Genomic DNA, 11,111 nt, shown 5'->3' on the forward strand with positions numbered 1-11,111 from the left:
GCAGCCAACTGAATCTCAACAGGCAGCTGCCCTGGACTTCACCTTGGCCAAGACGCAGAGAGTTTCAACGCACCGCTTAGTAAAGAGGTAGTTCCTTGTCCTTTCGATTAGGCAGAGGAATGTATTTGGCCAGCCTTGCAAGGGTCCAGTATGGGGAGCAATAACAGTGAGACTTCAAGGGTGGAAAATAAGAAAGCTTCGTTTCTTATAGGATGCAGATATTGGCTAGTAAGGAGTTCCTGCCTTAGCTAACTTAGTCGGAGATGCAAAGGAGCCCTGCTTGGTCTTTGATTTCTTCAGGAGAGAGAAACAAAAGGAAGATGTCTCCTCTCCTTTCAGCTTCAGAAGCGAGAGTGAGAGACAAGGGGTCGTGGTGGTCAGCAACCCTAAGAATAGCGGTCTAACCATCTAGGAAATGTCAGCACAAATTAAGTTAGATTAGAAAGACAATCTAGGAAGCTTGGAGGTTCCTCTCTCTGTCGACTTTCTCCCCATGCAAACCCCACCAGCCGTAAGACAAGGTGAGTTGCATCCCAACACTTAAAACAGTTTTAGCAATACAGGAGGAAGGACGGGTCTGTAAACGTCTGGAGGCCAGTTTAGTGTGCTGGTTAGTGTCTTGAACTAAGTCTGTGGAGACTCGGGTTCAGTCACGAAGCTCAATGGCTGACCTTAGGATAGTGACTGTCTCTCCGTCTAATATACTTTGAGGGTTATGAAGATACTGAGTTAGACTATGGGCCCATCTTGCTCCTTGCTGTCTATATACCAAGGATGGAGAACATGTGGCTCTTCAGATGCTGTCAGACTACAACTCCCATCATCCCTGACTGCAGGCCATACTGGGAAGGGCAGCTGGGAGTTGGAGTCTCAGAACATCTGCAAGGCGACAGAGTCCTCTTCCTCACCTGTCATGGTTCTTTTCACCGTCTAACTTGATGAACAGTTCTGAACATTTGGAAAGCTTGCCCACTATTTTGCGGTATTTTGATTGATCTAACAGAGGTACAGTATTGCCCTAAATATGTACCCAAGGCAAAGTCGAGATCAAAACCGTGGTGTTACGCCCTGTCAGATGTGCAGGCTTGGGACTGAATGCGACTAAGATACCCTCAGAGCAGACCACTGAAATAAATGGGTTGGAGTTAATTATGGCTAATTTCACTTCACTGATTTCAATGAATCTACTCTGCGTATGGCTTAGATGCTTGTTTTGGAACTGAGGCCACTTTTAGACATTCATTAGCAGCCAAAACTTTATCTTCTCTTCTCCGTACCCAAAATGCTCTCTCACCAGGTTCAAGCAGCGGATTGACACACGGGGTCACCAAGAGTTGCTCTTTCCACCCACCTCCCGCTCTTCCCTCCCCACTCCCCAAACTCAATATATAGCCTAAAAGGCCACCATTTCAGGAAAATCTGAGACGTCTGTCACATTACCTAACTTAGTGAAATCATAACAAAGGGCTCCATGAGAAGTGACAGAATAGAAGCTGGAAGGGCTTTTCAGATCCAGTTACACTTCTTTGGTCGTCCCTGATTTCCTCCTTGAAATGTCTCACATTCGCCGCATGTTTGTCGGGCGAGGCTTGATGGAAATCAAAGGCATCGAGTTTTGTGCTCCTCGTTGGTTTCCTGCGGGGGGATTAGATAGGATATCGCAAACACGATTTTTTATTGTCAGATCTTACAAAGGGGGTGGGGAAGAGCAGCGCATGAAGATATGCTGTGCACCCTTACAATACATTACCTACTTACACACAGGCCTCCTGCGCATCATAAGAAAATGGAAATTGGTCCAAACTAATTATTACGTGAGGGTGTGCAGCAATCAGATCATTTCAACCCAGAGGAGCAGCGAAAGTCGCTGTCCCCCGTGCGTTCTTGCGCTTAAAGATAACACTAATGCTTTTTAAGATATCCGCCTATTTAGTTCTGGCATATCTGTCTCTCCATCGTCCTGTCTTTGTTTCCACGAGGATCTCTAATTAGCCAGCTTGTTCTTCGGTCTGCCTATTATCTGTCTATTCTGTATGCCTATGAACGTGTGTGTGTGTTTCAAGAGATGCAATGGTGAATATACTAAATATGCTTGTCACGCACAAGGCTCCTCTTTGGATAAGCCAAATGTGACAGCTAATTTCGTATTACGAATCTGAGGGAGTCTAATTTTACCTGCAGGTTCTTGCCTGCGATTCCTTCATCCTCCGTCTGAGTGTGTCCCTCTGAGCAGCAACCAGGTCTCGGTCGGAGTGGGAGACAGCACAGCACACGCAGCCACGTTGGAGTTTTTGTTTCTCATCGCGTCTTGCCTTCCTTGGTTTGACAGAAACACACACACACACACACACACACACACACACACACACACACGATCGGCAAGATCATCTTTTTGTAGCAGCTCCTCGAGTTGCTCCAGAGCGACAAGTGATGGTGGCTGGCGCCTTTTTTGGGGGACCAGATTCGGAACATGCACAGCTTCCAACATCACCATCCTCTGCCAGGCAGGCAACCCAGCTCCCCACCTCTTTTCCCGACCTCAGAACCAGGCAAAGGGCATTAGGAGCATCTACAACATCCTTTTGTAACCCCCCCCCCAGCCCCTCATCAGTGCAGTGCAATGCAGAAGATGTGTCTGAGGTTCCTCTATGCTCTCTCAGGGGTAGCCAACATGGTGCCATTCAGATATTATTAGACTGTGATTTCTGTGAGATGTAATCCACTGGGAGCAGTCAAATACAACATTCCTTGTTTTGCTAGAGTGGACATGCAAGGGATTGTTTGGTCCAGCCAGTCCAAACTTCCTGTTTCTCCTGGCCTGGAGCATTATTGCTTGCATGTGACTAGTGGGTGGTCGTGACCTTTCCAGATCTGGTAAAAAGGCCAAGGCATGCTGCCACTCTCTCTCTCTTCCATCTTCCTTTCATCCTGCGAACTTCCTGGAATGAACTGCTGGCTGCCAGCCAAGCAGTCCCTCAGGTCATCTTCCTGAACACCTCCCACAATTCCCACTATCACTAACCATTGGTCATTCTTGCTGGGGCTGGTGGGAATGAGTCTAAAACAGGCATAGGCAAACTCAGCCCTCCATATGTTTCGGGAGTACGACTCCCATCATCCCTAGCCACAACACTCTTAACAAGACTCACCCCTCTGGAATAAGGTGACCCAGTGCGAATCTAGCCTGGGATTTCCCACTGATCAACCACCACCATGGTATCTCAGTAGTACCTCATTTGCCTTCTGTGCAGAAGGTCCAGAAGGTCCAGCCCCTGGCATCTCCAGGTGGGAGTGGGAATACTCTTGTCTGAAGCCCCGGACTTCAGGGCCATTGGAGTAGCCTGCTGGCCATTGGAGTAGTCAATGTAGATGAAACAACGGTCTTGCTCAATATAAGACAGCTTCCCATAATCCAATTTCCCATGTGGGGCATTTTTCTTTAAAGTATACATATAGCCTGATGCCATGCATATTTAATCAACTAAGATCAGTGCTCCTATTCTATGTAATTGCAGTAATGGCTGCAATTTGCTACACACTTGTATGTTTTTCTCATATTTCTATTTTTATTAAAGCTTGAAAGAACAAAGAACAATCAGTATACAGAAAGAAACATCAAATATCAAACTCAAGTATGAATGTTTACTAATGTTTCTCCTGTCTTAGTGTTTTTGTTAACTGCTATTGTTATACCTGAAAAGTGACATATAAATGCCTAAAAGATATAAGCAAATATGGAACTGAAATAATATGCTTAGAATTGGGTTATGTGTATACCTAGGATTTCAGCTATTATTGTACCCTAGGTCACATCTGACTAAGAAGAAGAGCCGAGGTAGGACTGAAGCCAACTTTACAGACCTTTGTTCTGGCTTATTACAACTCGGAGTCTCAGATGTTCATGGGTGGACTATGGTTTCTTAATGACTGAGGAAATGAACTCTGTCCACAGTCAGAGAATAACAGCTCATAATTCATAACCCCTATGTCCCAAGGCTGAAACCTAGCACTGATAAACTCTAAAAACTGTTCTTCTAAAAGACATAGGTGCTGATCGTAAGTCTGGAGATGGTTGATTCTGGGGTTGTGCCCTTTTAGATTCTTGGATCTAAAGTAATTTTTTACTTTCTACAGTAGTATTTACGTAGCTATATTAGGCCCAGTTGTTCTTCGTTAGCCTGTGCAGTGCTTTCAAGTCTGCCGACACATGATCCCATCGGGGTGCCCCACTGACCAACCTGTTAGCCACATTCTGCACTTGCTTCAGCTTCTGCACAGTCTTCAAGGGCAGCCCCACATATTGTGAACTGCAGTAGTCCAAATAGGAGGTCACTAGAGGATGGACTGCTGAGGCCAGACTATCTTGGCCTAGGAACAGTCATAGCTGGCAAACTAGCTTAAACCTCCCAGAGCAGATAATTCCCAGACAGGAGAACCCCCCACCCAGATCATGTCCCTCTTATCAGGATTCAGTTTATTGTCTCCCTACCAGCCCAGTACTGCTTCCAGACACTGATCCAACACCTTCACAGCTTATCCTGATTCAGATGGAATGGAGAGGCAGAGTTATTTCCATAGTGAAGTATTCAGGATTTGGGAACCAGGGGATAATAATCTCCCTCCCAGTGATGTAAATAACACTCCCATTCTTCCCAATGGACTGCAGCTACCTGCTAGTTCAACAGGGCCAAAGGGATGCTTGTGTTTGCTCCTGCATAGAAACAGTTGTGGTTTGTTGCCGATCTCACTCTATTATCTCCTATGACCAGACAATTCAGAAATAACTTATGTCACACTGTAGTCTTCCCCCACTCCCCTACCCCAAGCAAGTGTTGTAATGCCCAAATGAATGAAATGGTGCCCAAGGCAATTTTTCCTACATGGAGATGAAGTTTGCAGCTAAATGAGATCTTCCCAGCTTTAGGACAACCACCTACACATGAGACTTTTCAGGGTGGGGACAATGGTAATCATGTTGCTTGCTTCAGGACGACATCAAGCCCTTGCTCTCCACCTAGCCAGAGGACAACACATGTGTGCTGGACTCGGCTTCTGTGAAAGTCCCAGTTGCTTGCTGATAATGCACATGCATTTGTTTTGGGCTATTTTGGGGAGGATTGCAAAAGACAGAGAGCTTTAGTTGGCATCTCCTATTTTGGCCAGTCATGAGGAGCTTAAATTAGTATGTAACTGGTTTTTTTAATATTATTCCCCAGAAAATCCTGGGGAGTGTGGTTTTGTGGGGTACTGGGACACCTGTTAGGGAGCCCAATCCCCCAATTTCCTTACTCTCGGTTATTTAGAGCACGGCATCCTTGAAGGATGTCTGCACAGAGCCTCTACCCCAAATTCTTGGATTTTGTGTCTTTGGGTGGTGACCAATATTAGTTATACTTAGAATAATAATTGAAATTAATGAGTATTATTAAGTTAGGTCCATAACTTTAGTGGGTCTACTCTGAGTAAAACTTATTTGAATCCTTTGAGCCCCATAACGAGAAGCCAAGGAGATGTTTGCATATGCATGCTCTGTCTTTCACATCCCCTTTCGATATTCACATCCAAAGGACCTTCAAAGTTTCCTATATAAAGGAGTATAGTCAGAAAATTATCAAAACAGCGTTTTCAGTGTCACTCACACATTGACCGTCAGATCATCTAGCAGTACGTAATGGAGTTAAGTTCACATATTTATGATTACGACTGATTGAAACCCCAGCTTTTAAACCAAGGTACACATATGTGTGAAACAGTCCTAAGCAAACATAAGTATGATATGCAATTTGCATATTGCTAGTATTAATGCCAGGGAATGTTTTTAATCAAGGGGTTGGCAACAACAGTTGTGATACTATTTCAGGTATTCTTAGAAATAAATATTGTCAGATCTTGCCAGGAGAATCTGAAATACAGTTTTCCGATCCTCTCCTCAACCCACAGCTTCTGGAACAGCTCAGCTAAAGGATTTCTTGATTTGCGGTTATTGTTAATTATTTTGTAGCTCACTCATATGAAGGAACCATAAATATTATGTAGAGTATTTATGTGCACCCACACGTATATCACACAGTTAATTATGTATTACACAGACACACTTTAGATGCATTTTCCTACTTAAACACTTGTGCTTCCATACTAAACACATTAACTGGAAGTGCGTCAGAAATCTAATGAAATGTTAACACCTTGAATAGTAAAATAAGATTATATCGGGATACTGTTATTTATTTTTGAAATACCCCCCCCCTTTTCGGGATCGGGTTGGTTTTTAACAGAATTTTGGAGGTGGGAGGAATTGTATGTATTTTTGTGTTTTTATATTGTAAAGTGCCTTGTGAATCTCGGATGAAGGGCAGTATAGAAATGATGATGATGATACGAAGGAATAAAACAGGAATCCCACAAGACCCCGCGAATCTAATTTTTTGTAGATACCAATGATTTTAATTGACTGTTTCAGAACAAAGAGGTTTTTAAGGACTTTAGGCACAGACTGCAAATACAGTATTAAGTCATCTACAGATCAGTCATAGACATATTTATAAAGAAGTAAGTCCTACTGTGTTTAACGGGGCTTATTTCCAATTAAGGATGGGATCCTATACACACTGAACCCAGTGGGGATTACTTCTGCTTAGATGTACATAGGACGGCATTGTTTGTTCGAGTTGTAACCACCACAGCAGCGCAATGCTAGCCATGGCTACTCAGAAGTAAGTCCTATTGAATTCTATGGGTCTTACTTCCAGGTAAGTGTGGAAGGACTGCAGACCTGGTTTTCTTTCTACTTTCGGAAATACTGTAACATAAAAGAAATATCCTCTTCTCATCTACCATAGGGGGAAACGCCACAACAGCAATGCGCTTCTCTCGAGGCTCGAGCTCCCATGTTTCTGTCCTTTTTCTGATCGAGGTTTAATTTATTTTGTGGTTCATTTCATCAAAATGCTATTCCTGGCCCGGGCCAAACGTCACAGGAGGGAAGGCTGTCCAAAACGAGGAGGAAACGGTGATAGTGCGAGGAACATCTTTCATCCGATTCACCCGTGTTTTTGGAAAGCGAGCGCTACAGAAATCGCCGGCTCTGCTTATTTCCAACGAAGGCAGCGAAGATCCTCGGTATAATGACCAGAAAATTCCTGCACTTTTCCGATGCCTTTGGGATCCGGATTCAAAGCGCCTCGGGGGTCTAGTTACAAGGGACTGGACATCATCACGTGTGCCGAGGTTTCCTTTGTGTTGACTTCGACGTGCCTGTTTCCAGCGAGGAGCTGCATTTCTACAGCGCATTCTCCGGGAAGGTAAGCGCCCTGCCGTTGCCCTTTTAACTGCGGGAGCCGCGCGCTTCTGCGGTGGGGCCCACCGAGTCCCATGCGTCCGGACAGCCGTCAGGCAGAGCGCAGGACTCCGCCTCCCCGGCTCTCCGAAGCCCCGCCCCGATCCTCTCTTTACCGGTCGGTGCGAAGCCGTCGGGTGGCTGAGTCGGTCCTGCTGCCCGCCTGCTCTCCCACTAAGCCGCCGCGAATTTGCTGCTGCTAGTGCGGAGCTGCTTGGCTCGTCCGACGCCGCTGGCGGAGAGGAGGTGGGCTGGACACCCGCAGCAGCCGCGGCAGTGACGCGCCGCAGTCTCCTCCTCCTCCTCCTCCTCTTGCGCTCGTCTCCATGCTGCGACGCCTATCGGCTTGTTTGGAGAGAAGCGGCCGCCGTCTAAGACATTGCAAGGCAGCGGGGGAATGAATGGAGACGAGGAAAGGGCATGGAAGAGGCGCGGGTCGACACAGGGAAAGGTTAAGATTGTGATCCCATAGGCACACTTAACATAGCTGTCAATTTTCCCCTTTTCTTGCGAGGAATCCTATGCGGAATAAGGGAATTTCCCTTTAAAAAAGGGAAACGGTGACAGCTATGCACTTAATCCGGAGTAAAAACAAACAAACAAAGGATGGAGCGATGAACGGAATCGGAGAGGAAAGAGATAAATGCGTAAGGATGGACGGAGATTTGAGTTTCTTGCTGGGGTGATCAAGGGCATATAACCAAGTAATTTAGGAATCAAAAAATGCCTTTCCTGTCTCAGCAGCATGAAGTGGGGGACCCGGCCTTTCCTCCTCCCGAACTCTCCCAAGAATGGGGAAAGCTGCAGCACCAGCAGCGTTGCTAAACAGTGAAGTTGAGCTAAAGCCCTGCTGGTGGGGGCAGTGCACGGGAAGGATTCCAGCAAGTGGCAAAAAAAGTTTCCTTGCTTTTTTGCATGGCTGTGAGTGACCATCAGGCCAAATTGTTAAGCATGCAAATGGGTCCAAAGTGACCTAGTCCAAATCGGTATGATCCAGTCAGAGTTTGGCCCTTTTAGGTCTTGCATTTGATGGTGACGTAAGCACTCCCCTTAAGTTCCAAAACATTTCCAGGGCAGTTTACAAAAGGAGATATTTGGGCACATATATATGTTCCCTTTTGAAGCTGTGCAGCCCAATCCTGTGCACTTTGAATTTGTGTCCACTTGTTTCAACATTAAAAAGGTAAAGGACCCCCGACAGTTAAGTCCAGTCGCGAACGACTCTGGCGTTGCGGCGGCACTCATCTCACTTTACAGGCCGAGGGAGCCGGCGTTTGTCCGCAGACAGTTTTTCCAGGTCATGAGGGCAGCATGACTAAACCACTTCTGGAGAAACCAGAGCAGCACACAGAAACACCGTTTACCTTCCCACTGCAGCCGTACCTATTTAACTACTTGCACTTTGACATGCTTTCGAACTGCTAGGTTGGCAGGAGCAGTGACCGAGCAAAGGGAGCTCAACCTGTCATGGGGATTCGAACCACCTATCGGCAAGCCCTAGGCTCAGTGGTTTAGACCACAGCGCCATCCACCTTGTTTCAACATTAGGCCATATGTTATAGCCACAGTATGGGACGTGGGTGGCGCTGTGAGTTAAACCACTGAGCCTAGGATTTGCCGATCAGAAGAAGGTCAGCGGTTCGAATCCCCGCGACGGGGTGAGCTCCCGTTGCTTTGTCCCAGCTCCTGCCAACCTAGCAGTTCGAAAGCATGTCAAAGTGCGAGTAGATAAATAGGTACCGCTCCCGCGGGAAGGTAAATGGCATTTCCTTGCGCTGCTCTGGTTCGCCAGAAGCAGCTTATTCATGCTGGCCACATGACCTGGAAGCTGTACGCCGGCTCCCTCAGCCAGTAAAGCGAGATGAGCACCGCAACCCCAGAGTCGGTCATGACTGGACCTAATGGTGAGGGGTCCCTTTAACTTTACCTTATAGCCACAGTATGCATGTGCATATAGTACATGACCATTGTATGATGCCTTAAATGTGTTGTGGCAGCTAATATATCTGCAGTAGCAGAAAAATCCAAGTTGGCATAAGAATTTTGTCCTGGTTTTCTTAAGTTTTAAAAAAGGGACCAGTTGGTGGGTATGGAATTGCAGCCTAACTCAAGCTCTCTGCATGTGGCCCTCAGAAAGTTGCCCAGAAGGTGATGTGGACCTTGGTTTGCAAAGGTTTCCTCATCCCTGCTAGAAAAGCTACATACACTCCTTCCATATTGTGGGAAGTGCAAGTGAAAGAATGTGTGATGCTTGGAAGCTGGCATACTATTGTATATTAACACAATATAAAACCATCACCTTCCACACTTAGCATCCCTGAAGGTTGCTAGATGGATAGACAGAAAGATAGATAGAAAGAAGGCAGAGAGGTCCGTGCTTTAAGTGTATTATGCGACCAATAATATTTTTAATGCGGCAATATGTCTTCTATGAAATGGACATAAAATGTAAGCCAAGAGACATGTCTCAGCCCCACCTCTTCTGTGTAAGGAAGCTAGAGCATTCCTCTGTGAAAGACTGTTTTTCAGCCCTGTCCAAATTACAAGTCAGCAGTACAATACAGGTGAGTATATCCAGAGCATTATGGGTAAACAAGGACCATACCACCTGGGGTTTCCCCCTGATTTGCAAAAAGTGTGCAAATGTGCCACAGTGGAATGTAGCCCTGAAGATTATTATTATTACTACTATTTCAATAGAAACACATGGCCGTGAGGCACTCCAAGAACTTTATTTGAATACTGCTAGTGCCCCACTGGTTCATGACAGGGCCGGATTTAGGTTTGATGAGGCCCTAAGCTACTGAAGGTAATGGGGCCCTTTATATCTTATATTTTAGGGAGCAGGCTAGCAGGCGGGGCCCATTACTTACATTATAGGAACCTCCACAAAACAAAATACTGTTGCTGTATGTAGGTTTTATTTTTTTTATTTTTTATTTTTTGGAAATGTACATCTAGTTGTGTTTTTTCCTTTAATTTTTTTGGGGGGGCCCCCAAAAGAGTGGGCCCCTAAGCTATAGCTTGTTTAGCTTATATGTAAATCCGGCACTGGTTCATGATGTGTGTAGATATCCCCCCCCCCCCAGCCATGCAGTTCCAAAGTTAAAAAGTGCAATCGTCAACCATCAGAGCAAAACAAACAAACAAACAAACAAACAAAAATCAGGTGCAATTGCACTTTAACCAAACATTTTTTAAAGCAGTGTTATTATGTACCAAAAACTGAATCAAAACATTTCGAATTCTAACTATTCAAATTAAGGTTAGAATACCATTTGAGAGAAGCTTACAATCCTTTGTTGATAATTCCACTTAAGGATCATTGTATATTTCGTTCATAATGTATAGAGTTGGAAAATGTAATATGGATATAAATAATGCAACAAAAATGTAAGGAAAATAAATTTTACAAAAGTGATGAATGATAATGACAGGAGCATAGCATGTTGCAGGAAAGGTAGTGCAGAAATGCAGGTAGGTAATGCAATAACATGATCTGGGGGGGAAACACCACCATCAGCCACATCACTGTCTACAATGCAGAAAATGCTTTTGCAGAGGGAAAGCAATAGCACAGTGCCAGTCTATGGATGCAAGAACAATATTGTAATCCCACTTAAATTTCTTAAATCTGTACCTTTATTATACACCCAGGCTTCATATAGGTTGGTAACCTAACAGATTTTTAAGTATGGCTCCTTGACTGGGCTTGACAATACAGGCCTGTAGCAGGGCTTGTCCTACTCCAAGGGAAATCAAGGTGTCTAGAGGC

This window comes from Podarcis melisellensis (genome assembly GCF_964234715.1).
Source record: "Podarcis melisellensis genome assembly, chromosome: 3".
NCBI classification, from domain to species: domain Eukaryota; kingdom Metazoa; phylum Chordata; class Lepidosauria; order Squamata; family Lacertidae; genus Podarcis; species Podarcis melisellensis.